At 48.8% G+C, this 27,763-nt stretch overlaps 1 protein-coding gene across 4 annotated transcripts in view; it reads right to left on the bottom strand.

Annotated features, from left to right (window-relative positions):
* The window catches only part of ACLY (ATP citrate lyase), a 434,227-nt gene that overhangs the window by 26,024 nt on the left and 380,440 nt on the right, over window positions 1-27,763 (bottom strand). The gene's annotated exons all lie outside the window — the stretch shown is intronic.

The raw sequence follows: 27,763 nt of genomic DNA, 5'->3' as shown, positions 1-27,763 counted from the left end.
GCTACTTATTTGTGAAGCCAATCTTAGACCTCCAGCCTTGGCTGCAAGTCAACATTAGTGCAGTACTATACATAGGGGTGAAGGAATATGTTGTCCGAAACCTGGGGGTATCCCCACATCTACTCCCCTTGGATCGTCTCCTCAGGTGGCCAGGGAAAGGCCATCGCTTTTAGATCTGACCATGGGGGTGGAGAAGTGAGGGAGGATCACATGGGTAGAGGGTCCTTGGGGATTGGGGAGAGGATATAGAAATGGTACACGCCTTCTTCTGAGAACCAACCTCCCCCTGCCTTTATGGGCTATTGTAAATCATCTCCCCTCATTCAACTCACTATGGTACTGGGACGATGAAGAAGTGACTCGGAGTAGTGAACACTAGTCAGGCATTTCACCACTCTAGTACTGAGACGAGGAAGAGGCCTGTAGAGTGTTGTAGCGGTCAGGCATGTCCCAAATATTGCACTAAATGCGACAAGGCAATTACAATTAGGGACTCACATCGGCAACCGGTCAAGTGTCATGGCTGGCAGGGGTAGGTGGAGATGGCCTGGGGTGATTCATAGAATAGGAGGGCGTTTTCATGAGGCAACACATTACAGGCTTTCCAAGCTAAGTTGTTGGAATGTAGGGCTAATTTTATTTCTTTTTTTTAAAAACCTTTAAGGTGCTTGACAGTACAGAGAAGAGCAAACAAATGACTGAACCGGAGGCTCACATTGGTCAAGTAGACATATAGAACATAGCAGTGCAAATTATTGTACATACACATAACAATTAAACATTCCGGGCGATCGAGGAATAGGTACACATTAATGCATGGGCTGAGAGGAATCATTCGTGGGAGAAGCAGAGCCTGACGAACCAGAAACTTCACCCCCAGAGATAGACGAGATGTAGGAACGGAACAGGGACCACACATTCCTAGGCCTAGATCTGGAGGGTAACTGTGCAGACCAGACCTCAGTATCTGAGGCCCAGGTCACAGCGGCCAACCATTGCGCATGCGTGGGAGCATGCGGCTTAAGCCAGCGGAGTAGGATACAGTGAGTAGCCAGAAGCATGCACAACCCTGCTAATTTACCAGAGTCATGATAGAGGCCGGGGAAATCGTGGAACAGGCATCCCAATGGAGTTGGAGTAATAGCATTTCCCAAGACATCAGTCATTTAGAACATAACTCCTTCCAGAACCGGACGAGCGAGGGGCAAGACCAGAGCATGTGAATGTAATCTGCATTGTGGAAACCACAGCGTGGACATCTGGGCGAACGATCTGGGAATATACGATGTAACCTAAGCAGGGTATAGTGGAACCTGTGTAGTATCTTGAATTGTATGAGTTTAAAGCGGGAATTGAAGGATACCCGGTGAATGCGCGAACACATTCGCTCCCAGCATTTGTCTGATGTCAATATGGAGGTCCTCAGCCCGGAACGCTTAAGTTTATCAAATGAAGGGGCAGACCCGGCCTGCAGCAGGGTGTATACTAGGGAAACCTGGAAGCCGACACTTAAGGAACCGGCGAAGACCAGACTACTGGAGCCAGACGGGAGACTCCGAGCGCACTGCCACAGGCAGGTCAGCCCATTCTCTTAAGTTATTTTGTTCGAAGATGTCGCGCATGAACATAAGACCAGAGTCTGCCTAGGAGAGTGCTACAGAGGCAGGAACAGAGGGGGCACCTGGGAGGAAGTTCCATATAGGCAGCGACCCGTGGAACGGAAAAGAAAATTTAGTCAGCGCCCAAATCCTGGATATAGCCATAAATGTAGCACCAACTGGATCCAGGGGGCTGACTCCGAGATCGGGTGGGGAGAGAACCAAGGGGCGAATATCAGGGTTATCCACCGCCCTCTGCTCCAACCGAACATGTGGGGGAGGATGGACCGTATTGAACCAATGAGATGCAAATTGTGCCGGAGATACCAGCCAATACCTCTCAAAGTTGGGAGCTCCAAACCCGCCCGCATCCATAGGGGCAGTAAGTGTATTTAGTTTAAGGCGAACCGCACCAGAGTGCCAAAGGAATGTGTTGACAATGTGGGATACAGATTGGAAGAACTCTCTGCCGGGCCATAGAGGAAGGTTAAGGAACCGGTAGAGAAGTTGAGGTAATACCAACATTTTAAGGATGCCCACCCGCCCGGCAAGTGAGATCGGGAGCCTCGCCCACCCCAAGCATTTATGGGTAAGTGCTGACAGGTAGTTTCGGTAGTTAGAGTCGAACACTGTTTGGGAATGCCTGGCGACAGTCACCCCAAGGTAAGTAAATTCAGATTGAGCCCATACAAACCCCAATAAATCAGTAGGTGGTGGTGGTGGTGGTGTAGCATCAGTGAGGGGAAACAAAGTAGATTTAGAACAGTTTACCTTGAGCCCCGAAAGCTGACCAAAAAGAATAACATCTTCAAGAATCGGGGCGAGGTTATATTCCGGGGAGTGGACAAACAATGAGTCGTCAGCATATAAGGATATATCAGGGGAACCCAGCAGCCGGAGTCCCCGGTGTGAGTGGACCTGGCGCATCACATCTGCAAGGGGCTCAATGGCGATGGCAAAGATCAGGGGAGAGAAAGGGCACCCTTGTCTCGTACCCCTGGCAATGGGGAAGCGGGGCGAGCACCTATCCTCTGTGCGGACCCTCGCTACCGGATCTGTGTATAGCAGTTTGACCCATGATATAAAACGGGGTTCGAAGTTGCAATTAATAAGCACCCGCCAGAGATAGTCCCATGATACCGAGTCAAAAGCTTTCTGCATGTCAAGAGCCATCGTTACAGCCTGTGTCTCAGGATTGATTCTCGCTATAATATTAAATAGGTGGTGAAGGTTAAGGGATGTGGATCTCCTCGGGATAAAGCCTGACTGGTCCGGGTGGATAATCTGAGGCATATAGGGGGTCAGACGTTGGGCCAAGATCTTAGCGTATATCTTAACATCGCAGTTGATAAGAGACAAGGGGCGATACGAACCGCATTGGATGGGGGGCTTACCAGGTTTAAGCAAGACTGTAATAACGTCCTCACGAAGAGAGGGCGGCAAAATACTCGCCTCGCCAGACTCCTCCCACAGCGCCAGCAGATGAGCGACTAACCATGATTTATATTGTTTATAAAATGCAATTGGGAGAATGTAGGGCTCATTTGATTGGTTGGGAGAACAATAGCCTGGGTACTTGGCTGTTGCACAGGGTTCTATAACTGCCATTCATCCAGAGAAATTCAGAGACAGGTTGTGCGAATTATAGTTCCTTAATTTAGGCCCAATATAGAGTCGTGAAAACTCTACAAAGAAGTAAGAAGACATCAGTAGCAGTGAGAGTCATTTCCTTAGAAGACCACAGGTGAGCGTTTCAATTTAAACACCAAATGCTAGAGAAAACATCAGATCTAAAAAGGTAGCTGTTCATTCTAAAGGTCTAAGAAGGAGAGAACAGTATATTTAATTCAGACACATGCTGACGTTGTCTTAGCAAGCAACAGAACTGTTCAACTGTAAAGTGTCATGTAAATAAGTTGAAGTTTATACTTTGAATAAGCGTGTTATGCCAAAACATTCAGCGCAGGTTTCAAAAGTGAAGGCAGCGTGTGATTTTTACAGTTACTTTCGGTACAGCTAATATAGCTGAAGGAGTTGCCAACGTGAGTCTGTTTACACACAAAACACGAGTTAATGAACCTCTAGAGGGGCGTGGAGGCGTTCGTTTCAAAGTTAGTCAGTTTTGTGTACAGTAGCATGGAGGATCGCACGCAGTTCATGCGCTCGTCCAAATCATTGAAATAAGCGTCGTGTTACAGACACACAGGGAATTGTGATCAGTTTCATGTGCACGTTTTTTTGTCATTTAATTATGCCGTGTTGCAGGCGCGTTGTTAAATTATAAGCAGTTTTATGCGCGAGTCCTTCTCTTTTGTATCAGCGCAGAGTGGTGGGCGCGTGTTATATATATATATGGGATACATTACTCACCGTAATCGTATTTCTGATGCTTGTATCTGCTTAGATTCACATGCTGTGCAGAGACCCTGAAGCTGCGGAGTATTACAGTTTGTTTTTCGAAACTCGAAAATGGGCGTCGACACAGGGCGTGCCAGTAATACTATCCCTAGTGTGACGTCCACTGTACCCAAGATCCCTCACGCGTCTAGGATCCTCAGATTGTATTTTTTCTGACATGAGGTAGCATGAGGAGTAGCGTGAGTACAGATAATCCAAGCAGATAGATAGAAAGGTAAGACTACAAGCAACCATGCGCTTTCTCTCAGAGGGGAGGAAGGGTGGGTCGCATGTGAATCTAAGCAGATGCAAGCATCACAAATACGATTACGGTGAGTAATGTATCCCTTCTGAGGCTTGTGGAATCTGCTTAGATCACATGCTGTGCATAGATTAGCGAGCAGTACCTGAAGGAGGTGGGATGTGAGAAGGGTCATGAGCAAATAAGTGTCTTAGAACCGCTTGTCCCACTTGTGCATCTGCCTTGGAATGGGTGTCAATGCAGTAATGCTGAGTAAAAGTGTGAATAGAGCTCCAAGTAGCTGCTTTGCAAATGGGGTCAAGGGGTACATTTGCAATGAAAGACAGAGTGGCCCCAATGCCTCTAGTAGAGTGGGCTCTTGGCGTGAAAGGCAGAGTTCTTTCAGAGAGTGAGTAACACAGCTGGATACAGTTAATAATCCACTTCGAGATGGCACCTTTAGAGACGCGATCCCCCTCTCTGCCTGTAGCTACGGAGACAAACAGTTGATCTGTTTTCCTTAGCGGTCTAGTTTTATTTACATAGTAGAGGACCACCCTATGCACATCTAGGGTGTGTAGTTTCACCTCAGCCGAGCTTTGAGGGTCCTGGAAGAAAGCCGGAAGCTCGATGGACTGGTTTACGTGGAATTTAGATATAAACTTAGGTGAGAACCTAGGGTGTGTGCGTAAAACCAGTTTGTCTTTATGGACAGTAAAGAAGGGATCCTGCACTGACAGAGCCTGAATTTCATTGACCCTTCTTATAGAAGTAATAGCTACTAAGAAGGCCGTTTTATAAGTCAGGTGTTTGAGACTGCTTTTGTGCATGGGCTCGAAAGGGGGGCCCATGAGCTTAGATAGCACCACATTAAGGTCCCACCCTGGTGGTGGGTTTGAAATAGGAGGGTGAAGTCTCTTTACTCCTTCCACGAAGGCTTTAACTACTGGTACTTTCCACCACGAGACCTTGTTATGGGAAGTGGTGTATGCCGACAGGGCTGCCAGGTGTACCTTCAGTGAGTTAAAAACCAATCCTGCATCTAGCAGGTGGAGCATGTATGTAACAATAGTGGAAGGAGTGCAATCAACTGGGTTGATTTGTCTACTCTGGCACCAGATAACAAATCTCTTCCACTTGTCAAAGTAACAGTGCCTTGTGTTTGGTTTCCTAGATTCCTTTAGGATGTCCATACACCTCTGTGGTAATTTGAGATGTCCAAACTCTATGCCCTCAGGAGCCATGCTGCCAGGTTCATTGAGTTGGGTTGTTGATGCACTGTTTGACCTTGGTGCTGGGACAGTAGGTTGTACCAGGCTGGAAGTTTGATGGGCTCGCACACCGCCATCCTGCGTAGGTGTGGGAACCACGGTTGTCTTGCCCACATAGGAGCAACTAGGACGAGCGTCATCGACTCTCTGTTCATCTTGTTGACCACCTTCCTGATGAGGAGTTGGTGGAAAAGCGTACGCAAACATCCCTGACCAGTTCATCCAAAGGGCGTTCCCCTGGGAGTCTGGTTGGGGGAACTTGGATGCAAATCCTGGGCATTGTCTGTTTTCGCTTGTGGCGAATAAGTCTATAGTGGGGAAACTCCACTGAGAGAAGATATCTTCTACGACCTCTCTGTGTAGAACCCATTCGTGTTCCTCTGGGAGGGGGTCTCTGCTCAGAGCATCCGCTAGGGAATTGAGCTCCCCTAGAACATGTTGTGATGACAGGAAGATGTTCCGTCTGAGTGCCCATATCCAGATTTTCTGGGCAAGCTTGGACAGATTTGGCGAACGAGTCCCTCCTTGCTTGTTCAGGTAGAACATGGCTGTTGTGCTGTCCGTCCGGATTTGCACTGACAGGTTTAGATGGTGGGGCTCGAACGCTTGAAGCGCTCTGAATACTGCCAGAAGCTCTAGCAGGTTGATGTGGTTCTTGGCGACTGAGGGAGACCAGAGAACCTGAGCTGTGTGGTGGTGATGGTGAGCTCCCCACCCAGTCAGACATGCATCGGTAGTGACTACTGCCTGTACTTCGGGATCGTAAAAGGGTTTTCCCTGTGCAAGATTCTCTCTTGTCCACCAGTGAAGGCTTTGTACTAGTGTTGGCGAAACGACCACTAGATCGTCCCACTGACCACTTGCCTGAGACCGCCGTTTCGCCAACCATTCCTGCATGGGACGCATGCGCAGGCACACGTGGGGGACCAGGTAAATACATGACGCCATCATGCCCAGCAAACGCATTGCTTTGCGTACCGTTATTTGGTGACCGGACTGAAATTGCGGAATTTGCAGTAGTATATTCCGAATTCTTTCCTCTGAAGGAAAGGTCAACCCCTCTTGAGTATCTAGGATTGCTCCTAGGAACTGTTTGGAGGTGCTTGGCACCAGGCTTGACTTTTTCTCGTCGATTGAGAAGCCTAATTCGTGGAGGTCGATAGTCCTTTGAATGTTTGTCCTGCAAATTACTGGGGTTTCCCCCGTTATGAGCCAGTCGTCCAGATAAGGGTACACCGGGATTGCCTCCCTGCGTAGGTGTGCAGCCGCCACCGCCAGTACCTTGGTGAATACCCTTGGTGCCGAAGCTATCCCGAAGAGCAGTACCTTGAATTGGTAGTGCTGACTGTCCACCTTGAAGCGCAAGTGCCTTCTGTGCACTGGGAACATGGAAATATGAAAATAGGCATCTTTCATATCCAAGGTTGCCATGTAATCCCCCTTTTTTAGGAGGGGGATTACTTCTTGTAGCATAGTCATACGAAACTTTTGGGGCTCGACATACTTGTTGGCAGGCCGTAAGTCCAATACTGGGCGCATTGTCAAATCTTTTTTTGGCACAAGGAAGTAAGTTGAATAAATACCCTTGTTTACCTGGTGTCCCGGGACGAGTTCTATCGCGTCCTTTGCTAGCAGAATGGCGATCTCCTCGAGGAGAATCTTCTGATGTTCTAAAGAGTGTATTCTTTGTCGTGGAGGATGGTTCCGGGGACGCTACAGTAGTTCTATACAGTACCCCTCGGATACTGTTGACAGCACCCATCTGTCTGATGTGATCCCTTCCCAAGCCTGGATGAAGTTGGAAATGCGTCCCCCTACTGGGGTTGTGTGAGAAGGGACCCTGAACTGAGCGTCACTGCTTTGGTGGAGGCGTGCCGCCTACTTTACTGGGGCTGCCTCTGCCTTTACCCCTGCCGTAACCCTGGGTAGACTGTTGGCTGTTGTTCCACTGTGTACCCTGCCCCTGGGAATAGTTAGATCCTCTCTGGGAATTTTGGCCGCGAGGACGACGAAAATTACTATTCCCTCTCTGGTTAGGGGGTTTATTGGTTAACTGACCAAGGGACTTGAGTGTCTTCTATTCGTCCTTAGCATTCTTCAGCGCGTCCTCGACCGCCTTACCAAACAGATCGGCTTCCACCGGTTTGTCCAACAATGATGCCAGGGTTTCTGCCTTAAAACCAGACTGCCGTAACCACGCATGTCTCTTGATAACAGTACCTTCTGCTTTCAATCTGCCTGCGTTGTCCGCGGTGTCAAAAGTTGCTTTTAAAATGCAACCAGACACAGCTCTACCCTCTGCTGAAATTCGTGCTAACTGGCCCTTTAAGGGTTCTGGTGCAGAGGCTATGAGTGCCGCGACTTCTTCCCACTGATGGCAGTTGTAGCTGGCCAACAGGGTGGTGGAGTTTGCAATCCTTGCCTGATAGGCGGACGTTGAGGCTACTTTCCTGCCGAAACCATATAGTTTTTTGCTCTCCTTGTCTGGAGGAGCTTCGGACGATGACAAGGGTGTTCCAGCCCTCTTACGAGTGTTAGTGACAACTAGGGAGTCTGGCTTCAGATGTCCTCTTATATAGAGAGGGTCAGACTGGGCTGCCCTGAAAAGTTTTTCAACTCTGGGATTGACTGCTCTGGTGAGGTTCGGGTTCACCAGGGACGGGTCTATTCTTCGCTGAATAGACTTGAGGATAGGGATGGTCTGGGCAACAGGCCTCCTTTCTCCCACTAACTCCTCGGCGAAGTCCCTCTCTTCCTGGACACCGTGGGTGTCAATATGGAAATGTTCTGCTGCTCGTGCGAGAACCTCGTTCAGGAGGGGTTGGTTATCGACAGGGGAGTCGGTAACCGGGGCATCCTTCTCTACCGGGGAATCTACTCTGTCTTCTTGGTCCTCATCATCCCCATAGTAGCCCGTCCCGGTTTGCTCTTCCATCATGCCAAAATCTTGGTCCTCACCGAAGGAAGTCTCTCCTTGATACAGTGAGTATGGCCGTGAGTATGGTTGTACCTCGAAGGGGTCTGTAGACCTCATCGGTGTTTCAAACCGGGGCTTCTTACTAGGGGGGATAGGATCATTAGAGCCTGAGGGTGTAGCCCCTTGTGGATCATATGAAAGAAAATGGTCTGGATTTTTATCGTAAAAGTCTGCCAAAGAAGACATCCTTGACATGACCCTATCTATGTCATCACTCGACCATTTTTTGGAACTGGGAATGACTGTCACAGAAAGTTTAGGAGATTTATCTTGAGTAGATTTGCTGGTTTTTGAAATATCAGCAGACCTGGTCTTGTCTGTCTGTTTAGGAGTGGAGTGTTTCACAGGTGTGGAAGAGTGCAGAGGCTGCTTCTTCTGCTGTTTTCCCCCCTCCCCGTGAGTGGAAAAGTGTTTTCCCTGTCCCTTTGTGGCTCCGGAGGTTTTCAACGCCTGGCATCGAGGATCGGGGGTAGAGTCCCTGTCCTTCGAACGTGGGACCGCACTGATCTTGTCTGCGGGCTCTGACTCCTGGAGCGCGGCCTGGGGGTGGAAGTCGTCTTCGTCCTCCGACGATCGAACTTCTGTTAGCCTAGGGAGCGAGGCACTCTTGGCAAGAGTGGATGATTGCCTGGAGTCATGCGGCGATCTCGATCGAGAACGCCCAGAGGACACCGATTCGGACCGTTCTGTTTGTGCCTCTTTCTGAGAACTCAACGTCGTTGAGTCTCGGTTGGACTTCGTGTGTTTAGTGTGAGTGGTGTGTGAAGCGCCTGTGTCGCCGGGGGTCTTCCCCATAGCCGCCCTGTCGGACGACCTTCCGAGGTCGGGGACCTGCGCTCGGCTGTCTTTCGACGCCGTAATGCCCTCGCCGTCCGAAAGCACGGCATCGCTGCCATCGCTGAAGGCGCCCTCCGCTGCCATGGCCGCCTGCCTGGCGTGGGGGGGCCCACCGCTTCGTCGAACGGTCCTTAAGTGTCTTAGGTTTAAACCTACTACACGCTCTGCAGTTCGCTCCGGGGTGGTCCCTCGGCAAGCAGAGATTGCACGTGGCGTGCCTGTCGACCCAAGAGTATTTGCGATTGCACTTGGGGCAGAATTGAAAAGGGGTACCCTCCATACGCACCTTGAGGCAGCGGGCCGTTAAGTGTAGGAAATGTATAAGGTATACCTATATACCAAGAGTGTAGAGTATGTCCAACCCCCCACTCTCCCTACTTGCAGGGCAGAGGCCTTCCAAGGCCAGGGCAGAGGCCTTCCGAGGCCCAAATCCGTCGTGTAGCAGCCAACGGTCGATTTCTTCTCCAGCCGGCGTCGAAGTTCGACGTTGGGATGGGGAAAGGATGTAAATTAATTAATATTTTAGCAAAAGTATGGCTAAGGCCAGGGGACTCCGCAAAATGCTTCCGACCAGTATGGCGGAAAAAAACAATCTCAGGATCCTAGACGCGTGAGGGATCTTGGGTACAGTGGACGTCACACTAGGGATAGTATTACTGGCACGCCCTGTGTCGACGCCCATTTTCGAGTTTCGAAAAACAAACTAATACTCCGCAGCTTCCATGTCATGATGCCTACCTCCAAGGAGCCAGGTCCGACCCAGCAACCCCAGAGGCAGGCATCATTTCCCCTAGGGGAGTGCCAGCGGGCCCAAGCTGGGGCCCTTTGGACGCAGTCCTGGCGCCTTAGGCGTCAGGCTCATGTTGGACCTCTGTCCTGGCGCCTTAGGCGCCAGGCTCATAAAGCTAGACATGTGTTCAAGTGTTTTAATGTGCACTTACCTGATGCAGACCATGCTGCCTCTTGAGGCCTGTATAGGAACTACTTTACCTGTGGGACTACTTTCCACCCGGGTGTGGTCGGGGAAGGATACATACCTGATCGGAGGAAGGATACACACTTGGAACTTCTTCCAAGCTATTTAAACCACACCCGATCAGCAACTCACGCTTCGCGTTGTTCTGCTCCTCGCAGCTGGACGCTCACCGTGTCAGCTCCTGCATCTGGACTTCAGCCACGCCTGTCAGCATCCTGGGTCACCTGCAAAGGGAGACAAGAGACCTACCAGCTTTTCTGCACCACAGAGACATCACCGACGATCCTGAAAGGGAAGAGATCATTTTTAAAAGCATTTCGTTACGATCGCTGCAGCGCTGCATTTCACTCACCTTTCCTGGGTTCCTCCATCTTCAGCAGCGATCATCCGGATACACAGCCACTTCCCAGAGCCTAGAGAAAAAGACAAGAATAAGAGGTGAGAGAAGGAAGGGAATAGGAAAAGCTCAGTTTCCTTCTAAGACTTACCTGTTGGGTCATTCCCATTTCATTTCAGGTCTTGCTGCTTCCAAACAGGACCCCGGCCCCTATGGGGAAAAAAGACAAAGACATTAGATGAGCTAATGCAAAAACATTACCTGAGCGCTCATCTAGGACTTACCAGATCTTTACTGGAACTGCACGTTTCACTTCGGGTCGGCGCCATATCTCCGGCATTCCGAACCCCGGCCCCTATGGGGAAAAGACATCAACATCAGCGCTTTGTTGCAAGAAGTCTCCAAAATAATCTTCATTCATCACCTGAAAAAAGACAATGAACATTATTTAAAGCTTGAACTTTTGAACTTGCAACAGAACTTTTACAGCGCCTTACCAGTATAATCAAGCTTACCTGAACTCCCATCCAACCTCAATCCAGTGAAGTAACTGGGTTCAACGCGCCCCTGCGTCAGAAGCAGGATGGAGAGCTCGTCCTTTCAGACCCTAAGGTGAGACTTCACGGGGAATCGTGGAAGGGTATCGTGGAGGGTTGGAAGAGAGTGGGAGGCTTGATCATAACTCAGTCAGTAGGTAATACTCCCTTTTCACGCACAGGGGAATATTCCTGCGAGCCGGAGAAGCCAGAGTAGAGGGCCCTTCCTGTCCATCTTCAGAGTCCTGCGCTTCACCATTGAAGAAGCATCAGCACTCGAAGCCAGACCTGCGCCTCTGTGGGAATCAGGTGAGCGTTACATTCCACTAGATGTCGGCCTATGCACAGCATGTGATCTAAGCAGATTCCACAAGCCTCAAAAAAAAAAAAAAAAAAAAATATATATATATATATATATAGATTAAGAACTAAAGTACATCATGGCGCGGTATGCAGTGGCCACGTGTGAAGCCTTCTGAACCGGCCATTGAAAGCAAAGTACGAGCCGTATGGAATGCAATGGGAAGTATGGAAGATTGCGAGAGAGTATGAAAGCAAGGTGGTGAAGGAGCAAAAACACAACGAAAAACTATTTGTGTGAGAGCAAAGAGGCTGGCAAAGGAAAAAGCACACAGTGGCAAAACCAAAAGACTAAAGGAAAGAACACATTATGGCAAAGCTAAGATGCTGACAAGGAAAAGCCAGGTAAGTGTGAACCATCATACAGGTACAGATACCGAAGCACCTGTCATTAAGTTAATAAATAATTTCTGTTTTAATTTGTTGTCCGTCTTGCTTCATGATGCCATCACAATGTATATAAACAGGCTCTGAGAGCTGCTGCATGTGCAGACCGAAAGCACACCAGCTGCCATTAAAGCCTAGCTTGGCTCACCAGAACACTGATGCTCACCCACAAAGTTTGTACATTCTGCGCGCCAGGTGTAAGACAATGCATTACTTACCGTAACAGCATTTCTGATGGTTGTATCTGCTTAGATTCACATGCTGTGCATAGGTCCGACATCCAGTGGTCACTGCGGAGTATTGCATTTTGTTTTTCGTAGTCGAAAAGGGGACGTCGACAAGGCGTGTCTGTAACACTATCCCTATAGTGGCATGTGTTGTACCCACAATCCCTCACGCGTCGAGGTCCCTCTGTTTGTATTTTTCTGCCCTGAGGGAGCCTTTAGACGTGAGTGAGTACAGAAAAGAGAAAAAGATGTCTATGTTCCTTCCATCCGAGCGGGGAGGAAGGGTGGGCGCATGTGAATCTAAGCAGATACAACCACCAGAAGAACAAGTTACTTTCTTACCTGGTAACGTTCTTTCGATGGGATGGTCCGACGACGTATTCCATATCTATGACATGTAATCACCACAGCTGTGCTGCTTCGGAAACTTTTTCGGCGTCTGCGTCCTGCGTCGATGAGCCGTCGTCGAGGACCTCCTCCGACGTCCGACGTCATCCGATGTGATAAGTAGGACGCACGACGCCCATAGCCTCAGTTGTAGTTTTTTCCCCCAGAACGTGTGACATAAGTCAACTGCCAGTCAGACACAAAGCCTTGCGGAACGTAAGCTGCAATCGCAAAAGAAATTCTGCAGCGGGGAAGGCCGGGCGGGAGCGATATGGAATACGCCGTCGGACCATCCCATCGAAAGAACGTTACCAGGTAAGAAAGTAACTTGTTCTTCGAGGGGATTGGGTCCTCCGACGTATTCCATATCTATGACAGACTCCCAAAGCAGTACCAAAGCAAGGAGGAGGGAAAGAATTTAGAATCAAAATGTAGAATAGCCAATCAAATAGCAGAGCAAAGGACCGCCTTGCCAAAGGCCAGATCCTGTGCTCGGATGGAATCAAGGGAATAGTGACGTACAAATGTATGTACGGAAGCCCAGGTGACTGCATCACAGATGTTGCGAATAGGAACACCCCTCTGCAGGGCAGTAGACGCAGCCATACCCCTGGTAGAATGGGCCCGCAAGCCAGCCGGTGGGTCCTTACCCGCCAAACGGTAGCACTCCGAGATGGCCAAAATAATCCAGCAAGACAAAGTCTGTTTCGTCACAGCTTGCCCCAAACGCTTACCAGCGTAACCAATAAAGAGTTGATCATCCACTCTGACCCGGGACATGCGTGAAACATAAAAGCTTAAAGCTCTCCTAGGATCAAGCCTATGGAGCCTCTCCTCTTCCTTACCAGGATGCGGAGGAGGATAGAATGCCGGAAGAACAACCTTCTGGGCCAAATGAAATTCCGTCACTACCTTCGGAAGAAAAGAAGGACGAACTCTAAGGACAACCCTGTCCTTGTGAAATACAGTGAAGGGAGGCTTAACTGAAAGTGCCTGTAACTCACTCACTCTGCGAGCGGAAGTAACCGCAACTAAAAACACAGTTTTCAGAGTTAACAGCCTCAAAGGGCAAGAATGTAAAGGCTCAAACGGAGCACCCATAAGAAACTTAAGAACCAGGTTTAAATCCCAACCGGGCACCAGGAAAGGTGACGGAGGGAACACATTAGTGAGCCCTTTCAGGAACTGTGAAATCAAAGGGATTTTAAAGTAAGAACACTCTTCAGACGAGCGCTTAAAGATGGACAGCGCCGCCAGGTAATCCTTAACGGTACCCACTTGCAAGCCCCTGTGGGCCAAAGAAAGTAAAAAGGACAGAACCATGGGGATGTCACATGCAAAAGGATCCACATTCTGAACTCTGCACCAGTCGCAGAACTTACGCCAACGGCAACGGTACAGAGACTTTGTTGCCGGCCTTCGGGCCGAAAGCAACACCTCCATCACGTCCTCAGGGAGGTCCCAATCCTTATACCTCAACCTTTCAGAAGCCAAGCGTGAAGGTTGAGGGATCTGACCTCTGGATGGAGAACCTGACCCCCCTCCCGTGAGAGCAGATCGTCTCGGTAGGGAAGACGACGTGGAGGGCAGATGGATAAGTCGAGAAGGTCCGGGTACCACGTCCTCCGAGCCCACGCCGGGGCAATGAGGATCATCCGGGAACCGAACTTCCGTAACCTCCGCAGCACTTGCGGGATGACGGGGACTGGAGGAAACACGTACAGCAGCGGGAATGACCACTCCACCACGAACGCGTCTCCTAAGGCTCCTTCTGGAGGAAATTCCCACGAGCAAAACCTTTCGCACTTCCGGTTGACACTGGAGGCGAAGAGATCCACTTGAGGGGTCCCCCAAAGGGCGAAGATCTCCAGGAGAATCTCCTGAGCCAACTCCCACTCGTGAGAGATCGCGCTCTGCCTGCTCAGAGCGTCCGCCGTCACGTTTTCGGCTCCGGCCGGATGAACTGCCGAGATCGTAACTTCCTGCTGGATGGCCCAGAACTCGAGGTGCATCGCCTCTCTGCACAGAGGAAGTGACCCTGCCCCCCCCTTTTTGTTGAGGTAGTGCATGGCCACTGTGTTGTTCGTCAGGATCAGGACATTCTTCCCTCGCACAGATGGCAGAAAAGCCTTCAGGGCTAGCCTGACGGCCCTCAGCTCCAACAGATTGATATGGAGTCTGGACTCCGACGGAGACCAACGACCGCTGACTGTCAGCCCGTTGGCATGAGCTCCCCATCCCGTGAGGGATGCATCCGTCACGATCGTCACCTCCGGCCAGGGAAGCCAAAATGGAGCCCCCTTCATCAAGTTGCCTTCGACGGCCCACCACAGAAGGTCCCGGGCGACCGAGGACGGCACCTGAATCGAGTCCGACATCCTGCCGGAGGACTGCGACCATTGCGTCTTGAGTGCCCACTGCAAAGATCTCATCCGCAGGCGAGCCTCTGGCACCAGAAGAATGCAGGATGCCATGAGGCCGAGCAACCTCAAGAACTCGAACGCTGGGAGCGTCTGGGCATGCTGAAACTTGTGCACCATCTGCTGAATGTGAAGAGCCCTCACCTGGGGAGGAAAACACTGCCCCAGGGAAGTGTCGAGCACTGCTCCGATGTACTGGAGCCGCTGTGTTGGCGTCAAATGGGACTTCTTTAAATTGAGGGAGAAGCCCAGCCTGTGAAGGGAGCGACAGGTGATCGATAGATGATCCAGGACTTGCTCGGGAGAGCACCCCCTGATCAACCAATCGTCCAGGTAGGGGTAGACGTGAATCCCCCCTTGCCTGAGATGCGCTGCCACCACCACCATGAGCTTGGTGAAAACCCTCGGGGCGGAGGTCAATCCGAACGGCAGGACCCGAAACTGAAAGTGCGAGTCGCCAACCGCGAACCTCAGGTACTTCTTGTGCTTGGGATGGATCGGCACATGGAAGTAAGCATCCTTGAGGTCGAGTGACACCAACCAGTCCTGAAGCTGAAGGGCCTGGAGGACTTGAGAGAGAGTAACCATCTTGAACTTGTCCTTCCTGAGGAGTTTGTTCAAACCGCGCAAGTCCATGAAGGGTCTCAATCCCCCGTCTTTCTTCGAAACCAAAAAATAAGGGGAATACCATCCCTTGTTCCTCTCCGCTACAGGCACCAGTTCTATGGCGCCTTTCTCCAGCAGGGCTTGAATTTCCTGCGCAAGGAGCGGATCCGGACTCTGCAAAGAGAGGTTCCCCGGTGGATTGTCGCGAGGCCTGTGCTGAAAAGGAAGACAGTAGCCGTGGGTTATGATCTCCAGAACCCACACATCTGAAGTAATGGCTTGCCACTCTACAAGATGCTGCGCCAGCCTTCCCCCAACCGGCGAACCATGGGACATGGCCTCACGACTGAGTAGGAGCGGCTGCGGCGTTACCTGAGGGCAAAGAGGCAACTGCCCGAGCGGCCTTGGCACCACGGGTACCCTGTCGTCCACCTCTGGTACCCCTGCGTTGGCCTCTTTGACTGCCAGCTCCTCTCGCTTTACTGAAGGATGAGTAATAGCGAAAGGAACCACCCCTCCATTGCTGTCCCCTAGGACGAAAAGGCGGAGGTTGGCGAACTGCAGCGCCCAACGACTTCGCTGCAGCTTTTGAGGTCTGCAACCTCTCAAGGCTCTCGTCAGCCTTGCTGCCAAAAAGGTGTTCACCATCAAAGGGCATGTTGAGGAGCCGGGACTGCACATCAGGAGCAAACCCCGACTTCCGCAACCACGCAAACCTGCGTATCACGGTGCTCGCCGCCATGGACCTACTGACGCATTCAGCCAAGTCCAGACCCGACTGAACGGACTCACACATGGCATCCTTACCATCCTGGACCATAGCAAGGAAACCATCCTGTTCATCCCCTTCGGGAATATGTTCACCCGCTAACGCAACACAGTTCCACAGAGTGTGCGTGAAACGTGACAAGGCACAAATGGAGTTGGCCGCCTGAAGCGCCATACCACCAGAAGAAAACACTTTCTTCGCCCAGCCATCAAAACGTTTGTCGTCCCCATCAGGAGGGATGGTAGGGTACGACGCCTGCTTTGCCGGGGCCGTGGCCGCCTGCACCACCAAACTTTCCGGAGTGGGGTGCCTGGTCAAGTAGCAGGGGTCGCTACTGGCTGGACGGTATTTACGCGTCAAGGATCTGCCCACCGCCGGGAGACTCTCCGGAGCAGTCCAAGCCGCCGCCACCCTTCTCTGTAAAGCCATATGGAACGGCAGTACCGGGTCAGTTGGGGGACCAACATCAAGGATGTCCGTCAGATCATCCTGCACAAACTCCCCTGGGGGAGCAGACCATCCCAGATACTCAGACACCCTAGCCATAAGGCGCCGGTACGAGGAATCGGCATGGGAGCCAGGCTCAGGCCTACAAAATTCCACCTCCGGAGAGGTGTCCAGTCCACTGGCATCATGCAGTGACTGCCTCAAATCGTCAAACTGACTATGGCCCGAGACAATTTCATCTGACACCTGACTAGGAACCAGGCCATCAGAATCCTCATCCGCCTCCGAAATATATTCCAGGTGGCGAAAAGGCACCCGAGAGTGCTTGCTCTTAACCAGAGCCTTCCTAGGGGGTACACCGTGACACGGGGCACCTCCGACACGAAAGGCGTCGATGGCGTCGAGCGAATCGGCGCCGACGCCGAGAAAACCGGCAACGGCGCCGAGAGGATCGGCGTCGACGTCGAGGAAATCGGCGTCGACGTCGAGGAAATCGGCGTCGACGTCGAGGAAATCGGCGTCGAGGAAATCGGCGTCGACGTCGAGGAAATCGGCGTCGACGTCGGATGCAGCGCCTCCAGTATCGGCGGCGTCGACACAGCCCTCGAAGCCGGAGCCCCGAGCGTGTCCCTCGACGACCTGATCGTCGACGGCTTCGACGACGTCCTCGAAGCCGGAGCCTCGAGAAAGCCTGTCGACGCCCTCGACGCCTCAGACGTCGATGTCTTCCTCGAAGACTTCACAGGACACACGGTCTCGAACGCGTCGAGGACCGGGACCTGGAACGGGTACGGCGAGAACGAGCCTCCTTGTCCGAACGGGACCGCTCCCGTGACTCGTGCCGACCACTCTTGCGAGCGGCGTCTCTCGACCTCACACGGCCGACCCCACTCGGGGGCGCGGACGGCTGAGTACCCTGCGACTCAAGAATCGCCAACATTTTCTTCCCGAAGGAAGCCCATTCCTCCGGCTTCGCACGGCTGGTGGGGTAACCGACGAGCCGTGCAGAATCCTCGGAAGAGGACCTGGAAGGCGACCGGTGACGGCGCTTCCGAGAATGCCTCGAAGAGGCTGAGGAGTGGCGAGACCCACTCCTAGAAGAAGACCGACGATGACGCGGAGAGTCACCCCTCGAATCATCCGTCGAAAGCCCCGCCGACTTCGACTTCCGGGGCTTGGACACCCGACCTACCGACAACTTCTTCTTACGTTCGCGTAAGGCTTTGGACGTGAGCGACTGGCAGTCGATACAGACATCCGTGTCGTGGGCCTCCCCGAGGCACCAGAGGCAGGCGTCGTGCGAGTCAGTCACCGACATCTTGGACCCACACTCCCCGCACTTCTTAAAGCCCGGACGCGGGGTTGAAGACGAAGTGGAAGACATCGCCGAAGGAAATTCACAAACGAACAGGTTCGAAGAACCAGAAAGAACAGAACTCCAAAGAGTCGAGGCTTAGAACCGAGAAACGCGAAGCAACACGTTCGCGGAAAAAACGGAACTGAGGCTATGGGCGTCGTGCGTCCTACTTATCACATCGGATGACGTCGGACGTTGGAGGAGGTCCTCGACGACGGCGCATCGACGTCATCGACGCAGGACGCAGACGCCGAAAAAGTTTCCGAAGCAGCACAGCTGTGGTGATTACATGTCATAGATATGGAATACGTCGGAGGACCCAATCCCTCGAAATCCTTTTACGGTAAGTAATGCATTGTTTTCTGATGTTTGTTAATCTGCTTAGAATCACATGCTGTGCATAGACTAGCGAGCAGTACCAGGAGTTGGCGGTGGGTTACGAGAAGGAACAGTAGAGAAAAGATGTCTTAGTACTGCCTGTCCCACCTGGGAGTCAGATCTAGAGTGTGTATCTAGACAGTAGTGTTTTGTAAAGGTGTGCACAGAACTCCAGGTAGCCGCTTTGCAGATGGACTCAAGGGGAACATTTGCAATGAACGCTATGGAAGCCCCAGTGCCTCGAGTGGAATGTGCTCTTGGCTTGAAGGGTAGTTCTCTCTTAGCAAGAGTGTAACAGAGAGTGATGCATTGCACAATCCATCTAGATATAGTGGACTTTGAAACTGCATCTCCTTCTCTTCCTGCTGCCACAGAGACAAAGAACTGATTAGTCTTTCTCAGTGGTCTGGTTCTTTCCATGTAAAACATGACAGCTCTGCGTACATCTAGTGTATGCAGACTTTTTTCTCCCAGGCTGGAAGGGTTTTGAAAGAACGTTGGTAGTTCTATTGACTGGTTTACATGAAATTTCGAGATGAATTTTGGTGCAAACCTAGGGTGTGTGCGTAGAACCACCTTATCCTTTTGAACTGTTACGAAGGGGTCTAGTACAGAAAGAGCCTGTAGTTCACTTACTCTCCTAATGGAGGTGATAGCTATTAGGAAAGCAGTCTTAAGAGTGAGGTCTTTAAGAGTTGCCTTGTGCATGGGTTCGAAAGGAGGGCCCATGAGTCTAGAAAGTACCACATTTAAGTCCCATCCGGGAGCTGGGTTAGCTATCGGAGGGTGTATTCTCTTTACCCCCTCCATGAAGGCCTTGATAACTGGTATCTTCCACCACGACACTTTAAGTTGGGAAGTGGTGTATGCAGAAAGTGCCGCTAGGTGGACTTTAATGGAATTGAACACTAGCCCTGAATCCAGTAAATGGGTCAAGTACAGAACAATGTTAGTGGGAGAGCAGTCAACCGGGTTGATGCTCTTACCTTTACACCAGATGACAAATCTTTTCCACTTGCTAGAATAGCAGTGGCGAGTATTAGGTTTTCTGGCTTCCCTGAGGATGTCCATACATCTCTGTGGGAGTTGTAAATGTCCAAATTCTATGATCTCAGGAGCCAGGCTGCTAAATTCATGGTCTGAGGGCATGGATGCAGTGTCCTGCCCTTGTCCTGTGACAGCATGTTGTACGGGCAGGGAAGTTTCACTGGGGGAGATAGGGACATCTCCATCAAGTGAGCGAACCATGGCTGCCGGGCCCACATTGGGTCAGTGTATAGGGAGACAAAGTTAAAGCACAGGTACTAGAGGTGCCAAGCCTTAGCACTTTTAGTAAAATGATACAAGGGACCACATGTAGTTAAAAGGTAGTATCAAATTTTAATAACGGAAAAATCGTAAATTTTAAAACGTTCAATTGAATTAATTAGTCAGGATTACAAAAACGTATTATTAATATCACTTCTAATGTGTAAAACCACACAACAATAGGAAATACGTAACGGGCTTGGATACCCAGTTTACAGAGATGTTATTCACAAAATACGACCACTGTGGGTACTTGTTATCTAAATAGTTTGGTACCCATCCAGAAATGGATCGATGTGTCATGAGTTAGAATCCCTGTTTAAGGTCCAGAGATAAGTCTCCACATTGGGGCCACATTGGGGCCACTAGTATCATGGTAACCTGCTCCTGGTGCATCTTGTACACCACTTTGTTGAGAAGGGGAGTCGGGGGAAAAGCGTAAACAAATTTCCCTGACCATTGAATCGACAGACCGTTCCCCTTGGACTGGTTCTGGGGGTACCTGGAGGCGTAACTTTGGCATTGTGAGTTCTCCAGAGTTGCAAACAGGTCTATTTCCGGGAATCCCCATTGCGTGAAGACGTCTAAGACGATGTCTTCGTGCAATTGCCATTCGTACTCTTCGGGCAGGGGGAAGTCTCTGCTGAGTTTGTCTGCTAGCAGATTGAGTTCCCCTGGTACATGTTGTGATAGTAGGAACATGTTGTGTTTGAGAGCCCACTTCCATATATTCTGGGACAGCTTGGACAGTCCTGGAGAGTGAGTGCCCCCTTGCTTGTTGAGGTAGTACATGGCTGTGGTGCTGTCTGTGAGGACCATCACTGTCTTTCCTTGTAAGTGTTCCTGAAAGGCTTTCAGTGCTTTGAACACCGCTAGTAGTTCCAGCAGGTTTATATGCTTGGCTGCTAAGCTCGGGGTCCACACTCCGTGAGCAGTCTGATGGGATAGGTGAGCCCCCCATCCTGTAAGGGATGCGTCCGTGGCAAGAGTGGCTTCCACTGCGGGTGTGGCAAAAGTTTTCCCTAATAACAGGTTTTCTTTTGTCCACCACCGTAGCGAGAGAACCAAGGCCTGCGAGACCACCACTAGATCGTCCCATTGTCCGCTGGCCTGACACCACTGGCTGTAAAGCCACTCTTGCATTGGGCGCATGCGCAAGCGCGCGTGAGGTACCAAATAAATACATGACGCCATCATCCCTAGCAAGCGCATTGCTTTGCGTACCGTCACCTCTCGACCTGCCACATAATAGGGGATCTGAAACAGCATGTTTTGGACCCCCTCGTTGGAGGGGAAGACGAGGCCGTCCTTTGTTCGAATTAGAGCCCCTAGGAATTGTTTGATTTGGCTGGGGTCTGTAGTGATACACGAAATTGCAACCTTGCCAATCAGGGCTTTAGATGACAGCATTAGCCGCTGAAAGCCAATAGTGTATTCAAAGTATGTGCTAAAAATGCTGACAGTAGTCTGTTGTAGCACTTCCATTATGCAGTAGTGAGCTACAAGGAATATGCAGGCCTAGTATGAGATAGGTCAAATTAAGCATTGTTGATAGACAGGCAGGGAGGGCCCCTAGCTATGTAGCTAATAGGTTTTTGGAGTGTTTGGAACATCATGGCACCTATATAGCGCTTAGATAGCCAGTCTTAAGCGCTATAAACACTAAGCTATGAGTGCATGCCTTTTAGAGCTTGCAGATGGGGTTAATACATCCCTGCTTCCCTTAGAATATTCAGCCTCACTAACGTTAGCCCTGGCTCCAAGCTAATCTTCCTTTTCTCTGGGAAGGTACTGATAAGACATTCCTCAGCCAGCGCAGATGGGAACAAGGGAGGGGGTAGGAGCGAGCAGGGAGCATCTCAGAGAGAGCTGGGTTTTTTCCATGAACCAGCCTCACAGAGAAAGTTCTGGAACTATGCGTCATGGTGACTGACAGCAAGAGATTATAAAGTATCCATGCACACATGGGATCAGGGGGAGATCGCCTGTGGACTTGATTCGTGTACAGTCAGGTGCCCGGAATTGGCTCTCACGGTGTCCTCCAGCCTTGTTTTTCTATGAGCGGGGCTTGTTTTACAGCTAGCTTATGAGAAACCCAGGTCTCCCAGGGCTGAGATTAAGGGACGTAAGACTGTGTTTCTCTATGTTTCTCTATATTTCTCTATGTTTCTCTATGTTTATCTAAGTTCCATGTTTCACTATATTTTGCATTGCTCTTTGTTTTATGCTTTGTAATATTCTCTAACTTGAATCCCAAATGTATATGAAATTCACTGCTTAGAATAAATATGCTAACACTTTGAGGGTGTCATTTGTCACTTGCATGAGATCACTGCTCAGCACAATAGAACCTGTATTTTGGGCTGAATTGGGTATTTTTGCTCTCAAAGGGCTGGCCCCGAGGAAGATTTTGCCCAATATCAAGACATTTGGTGGCAGAGGTGGGATTTGTGAAGAGCAGTGCCATGACATGACAAATGGTGTGAGAGAACACAGTGTAGAGTGGGGAGCAGGCTGTCGCATTTCCTTGATGGTCTCACTGCAGCTCTGAGACTTCAAAAGGCAGCAATGTTGTGTCGGCTTGCCGTGGCCGATAGCTTGTGTGGTTAAGACTCCCTTCAGTAAATCAGTCGTGACTGACTTATTGCATGGGATTGGTGCCAGGGAGTACAAGGCAATAAACGAGCGGGAAATGGCTTTGTTTAAAGCACTCCGATGAATGGTTAAGAAAGATGTATGCTCAATTAGAAAAAGAATTTTATCATGTGGTTTCCCAAGTTTAAAGTTGTAATTTGGAATGCATAGTGAGACGGAGTTCTCATCTCTATTCTGTCATGAGGGCAGGAAAAAAAAAAATAATTGCAGGGATTTGACATGCAAATTGTGAATAGTGATTTAACCATTGACTCAGCCCCAGTGTGCTAGCGAGTGGGGGCTGTAATGTTCGGAGGCGAAGGTTCGTCTTTTTTGATATATGCTTTTGAAGGGTTGGCATTCCTGAATAATGAGGAAGGGGAATGAGCCATGCTTAGGAGAATGAGTAACATCTGTGCTGAGAGCCTAAAGAGTTTTTTCTTTCTTTTGGCAACTGTAAAATTCCATGTGCTAATGGTGGCAAATTCTGTTTAAAGGAAACACACTAAAATGGTTATATTGCATTTTAGGCTGTGCCATGCTTTTATTGGGTGAGAGACTCACTTAAAAGGAAAGTGAGTGAATGTTATTTGGATTTTCGATTTTTGTGTACTGATTTGAAATTGCAGAATCAGTTTGCAATGGTTGGGGGGAAAAACAATTTATATTTTTCTAAATTGCCCCTGGAGTATTTTTGACTGTCCCCATGCTATGCCATGGATTTGTGCTGTTGCCTTATAAGTGATGTATGCTTTGGAAATAGTGACCTGTTGACTGTGATACATGGGGAAAAATGTTGTTGACACATTAAACAGCCCACAAGCAATAGAGTGTGGGTTGTTCTTGCAGAAAAAAAACGTGCAGGGAGCTGCACTAAATATGGCATTTTTATTTTTTAAATGCACTGAAATGAGTGGTTATAGTTTGGCAATGGTACAACAGAATGAAACATCTGTGTGTGATAAGATAGCACAAAGATTTAATGGGTTGTGAGTTCTCTTGAAAGATCGCACATTACAAGAAAAAAAAGACGCTTTGACATTTTGCAAAATTACATGGAGTAGAAAAATGACAAGAAAAGTGCCGCTTTTGAAAAACAAGAGTCTTGCTGTGTGTGCAGAGCTTGTGCCTTGAAGCTGTCTTGGGCGAGGTGCGTGAAGGCAAACAAAAGCAGAAACAGTACAAGAAAGAGTTAATCTGGATGAATTGTCTGAAACGAGTGAAGCCGCCACAGTATAAGAGTTATAGGCAAAAGAGATAAGCTGCGTGCTAATGGCGCTGCCAGGTGCACACGAAAGATAAACATGCCTGCATTCCTGAGGAAGGGGGAGCAAAAACAGAGAGCTGTTCAAAAAGTAAAGAATTTGCCCAGTAAACTGTGGTACGGAGCAAAGGCTTCATGCAGGATGGCAGACGGGCACATCACATCTGAACATTTACCTATGCATCTGTGAATGGGCCAAGAAAAGACAGCTGCCCATTCCAACAGACATTACTGTGCAAACCGCATTCCCATGTGATGTGATGTGAAGTGAAGTGAAACGCTATTGCTGTGCAAGCTGCATTCCAATGCTCCATGTGATGTGAACTGAAGTAAAGCGCTGTGCACTGGAGAAGAAACCTCTAGGCGCTTTGAGAAGAGAAAATACACATCTGGCAAACTGCAAGCTACATTGCCAGGGATGGAGTAACTGACAAAGACATTATGGCCTTCCAGATGGAAGCAAAACTGACAAAAAGTGCTTAGCCGTTTTGCAAGAGACAACATGCAGAGCGGGGCTTTGAAGTACAACATGAACACTGCACATTAGCCATGATCCAGAAGCCACACGGCTTAGTGCAAGAATGAATGATTTGTTGAAGCAACAAAAGAAACTGACTCAGACTATCGCACTCAAAGGAGTGGTTCAAAAACAGCAAACGCCCTTTGAAAAAATGACAAGTGAAAAAACCAGAGGCTTGAAAAGACACTGCTAAGAAAAGAAAGATAAATAAACAAAGCTGCTCGTACAACTGCAAGCGGTATTGGACTGAAAGACTTTACCTTTGAAAAATGGAGTGATGCCAGCAGGGCAACCTAAACCAAGATCATGGGACACTGGAAGCAAGTTGGCGCCTGGCATTGGTGATCGCTTTGGTGAAAAAAAAAGAAAAGCATTGTGCGACCTGGGTACTTACTATATGGCTTTGTAAAAGCACAGATCAGTCTGAGGTACCATTGACCAGCTATGATTGCATTGCACAAATGAGTTTGTGATTAGGCAGTTACACCCCGTATGGTTGAGTGTAAATAAGCCCCCAGAAACATGCAGAAAGGTGATAAATAATTGCAGTAGCAATGACAAAGTGTGTAGTTACCTGATGAGACTTTTTGAAGATGGGGGTGGTATTATGGGAAGGGGTGGATAACGCTGATATTGAACTTTTGATGAAATCCTAACATTTCTGTTTGTATTTTGCCTAGGCAAAGCACGACAAGACATTTCATAATATCAGAAATTAATATGCAGTTTGTGGGTGACAGGGTCAGACGCATTCTCAGAGAAAGCGAGCCACTGCGACATGCTATTTCAACTTTAACGTGCCCTGCACCGCACTCAATGCTGTAACCTGCGAATAGTGTCCAACAGAGTAATAACTTTTGCTGAACTGGCACGGTGCAGACTTGGCTAATTATCAAGTATTTGATGCTACACATTTAAATGACATGTTTTGCCCTTTCTTGTTTAAAGGACTATGGACAATGAATTGTGGACTGTAACATCAGGCACCACATACAGCTGTGTGACACAGCAATTGAATGCTAACACATTGAAAAATGGTTTTTAAATGCACTGTTGAGATGAATCTGAAAAAACCAAATGGTTTTACTCTTCCAACTGAATGGCTTTAACCAGAGATGTTTTGTTTTTTGAAAAAAAAAAAAATATTCTACATTGCACGTAGGCAGGAGAATGATTTATGAACTGTTGGGGCAGCAGAATTATGCAAGCAGGAGTGTAATTAATTTTGAGATAAGATGAGTGCGCACATCAAAGTCACCTGTGCGTAGGTTAAGATTCTTAATTGAAGTAATGCTGCCAAGTGTATGAGCTATAATTTGAAATGGTAATCTTTGAAACACTGGATACTTTTACAGCCAGCTTAAGGCAGGTAAATGAAACCATGACTGACTTGATGTTTGATTTTATGACACAGAGTGTGACACGGTTTTTTTTGTTAAACCAACCAGTTTCATGTTTTTGTGGGGACAGCTGTCTCCAGCACACTAATGCAAAGAGTCACCTTTTGATTGTAAACATTTGGAATAATTCTTTGGAAAAGCGCTACAAATGAGTATCCACATGGAATTGCTAGTGTACTGGCCTGGCACATTGTCAGGCATCTTTTGTCACTGAATGGATACCATTTGTTTAATTTGTCTAATGTGATGTTTTTCTGACCAAGAACTGCAGCGAGTGTTCTCGCCAAGATTTAATGAACTATAACTTGACTAAATGAATTTTTTCCATGGTGTGATGAAACAGCCACTGCCGGATAGTAGTATGGTGTTTGTGGCTAAAGTTAATATTGTATATGGTAGATATCCCACTTGAAGAAGGGTATTCTCCAAGTCACAGAAGGTAGACACTGTGAACCTGTTAGATTTTCCAGTGGTAAGACAACATGTAAATTGTAGACTGGTAATGCACACCTTCATTATTACAGTGCTACACTTAGACATAGATTTATCATGAGGCAATGTTTCCTTAGTACTACCAAGCTGCTACAAATGGAGTCCATTTCTATGGCCCATCACTAGAGTGCGCGTAGCTAGGGAGCTAGATTCATTAATTGCAGGAGCTTTATATGCTTGTGACATAGAAACTGTGCACAATAAGCTAGCCACTATGGGTTCTGATGCCAGCTCTGCTATAGAACTTCTGGCCTAGTGGGGCCCATTGATATGCCCAGCACTGCTACAAGTATTGACAGCCAACTGAAGATGGCAGGATTTTAGACATGAAGACATTTTTGTCTGCCATAGGGCAGGTCAACAAGACTGCTAAATACACACAATGCATTGTATGGCAAACATTGTTAAATCAGCAGGTGTTGGCTTTTTACTGGGTGGGGGCAACCATCCTCCACACACTGGCACGCAGAGCTACAGTTACCAGCATACATATGGATTGAATTGCTTGCTTTTTGATTGCATGAATAACACATGCCATGCTTTGATGTAAATTAGTAGAATTGTTTTTATTTAGACAACCTGGTGCCCATGGGTTCACCTTGTTCACGAAATTAGATGGTTTCTGGTTGGGTTCCACCTACCTGGGGGAAGTGTCTAGTCACACAGCCCATAGTCACGCTTGAATGCCCTGGGATCAGGGGGAGGGTAGGCCCTTAGGGTGAAAGGCTGCCAGGTTTTAGAATTGGTAACCATACATAAATGCAATAGTGCATTGTAGATTAGACTACACTGGATTGCCTTGACATTTTAACTGCATGCTGCTTTTTAACTGACAATCAGTTATACAAAATTGATTTAGGTATTTTTGTGTAGGCCATGTTTTGGCTAGAGTAAATGTCCATGTTCACTTGGTGCAGGTATTTTTTGTGTAGGCCAGGTTTTGGCAAGGGTATATGTCACTGTTCACTTTGTGTACATTTTTGTTTAGGTAGTGTTTTACCTTGCATGCCACGCTAACTAACCGCTATAAGATAGTTTGCTTAAACCTCTTGCAAAGCCCCAAGGTCTTTATCACTGCACTAAATACTATATTGATAGGTATTAGTCAGCATTTGTCGCACAAACGTTGAATAGGGGTGGAATGTAGTGATACACGAAATTGCAACCTTGCCAATCAGGGCTTTAGATGACAGCATTAGCCGCTGAAAGCCAATAGTGTATTCAAAGTATGTGCTAAAAATGCTGACAGTAGTCTGTTGTAGCACTTCCATTATGCAGTAGTGAGCTACAAGGAATATGCAGGCCTAGTATGAGATAGGTCAAATTAAGCATTGTTGATAGACAGGCAGGGAGGGCCCCTAGCTATGTAGCTAATAGGTTTTTGGAGTGTTTGGAACATCATGGCACCTATATAGCGCTTAGATAGCCAGTCTTAAGCGCTATAAACACTAAGCTATGAGTGCATGCCTTTTAGAGCTTGCAGATGGGGTTAATACATCCCTGCTTCCCTTAGAATATTCAGCCTCACTAACGTTAGCCCTGGCTCCAAGCTAATCTTCCTTTTCTCTGGGAAGGTACTGATAAGACATTCCTCAGCCAGCGCAGATGGGAACAAGGGAGGGGGTAGGAGCGAGCAG

Source organism: Ambystoma mexicanum, chromosome 13, assembly GCF_040938575.1.
Source record: "Ambystoma mexicanum isolate Mex_15411 chromosome 13, UKY_AmexF1_1, whole genome shotgun sequence".
NCBI lineage: Eukaryota > Metazoa > Chordata > Amphibia > Caudata > Ambystomatidae > Ambystoma > Ambystoma mexicanum.
This window is presented reverse-complemented; position numbering and strand designations above follow the sequence as displayed.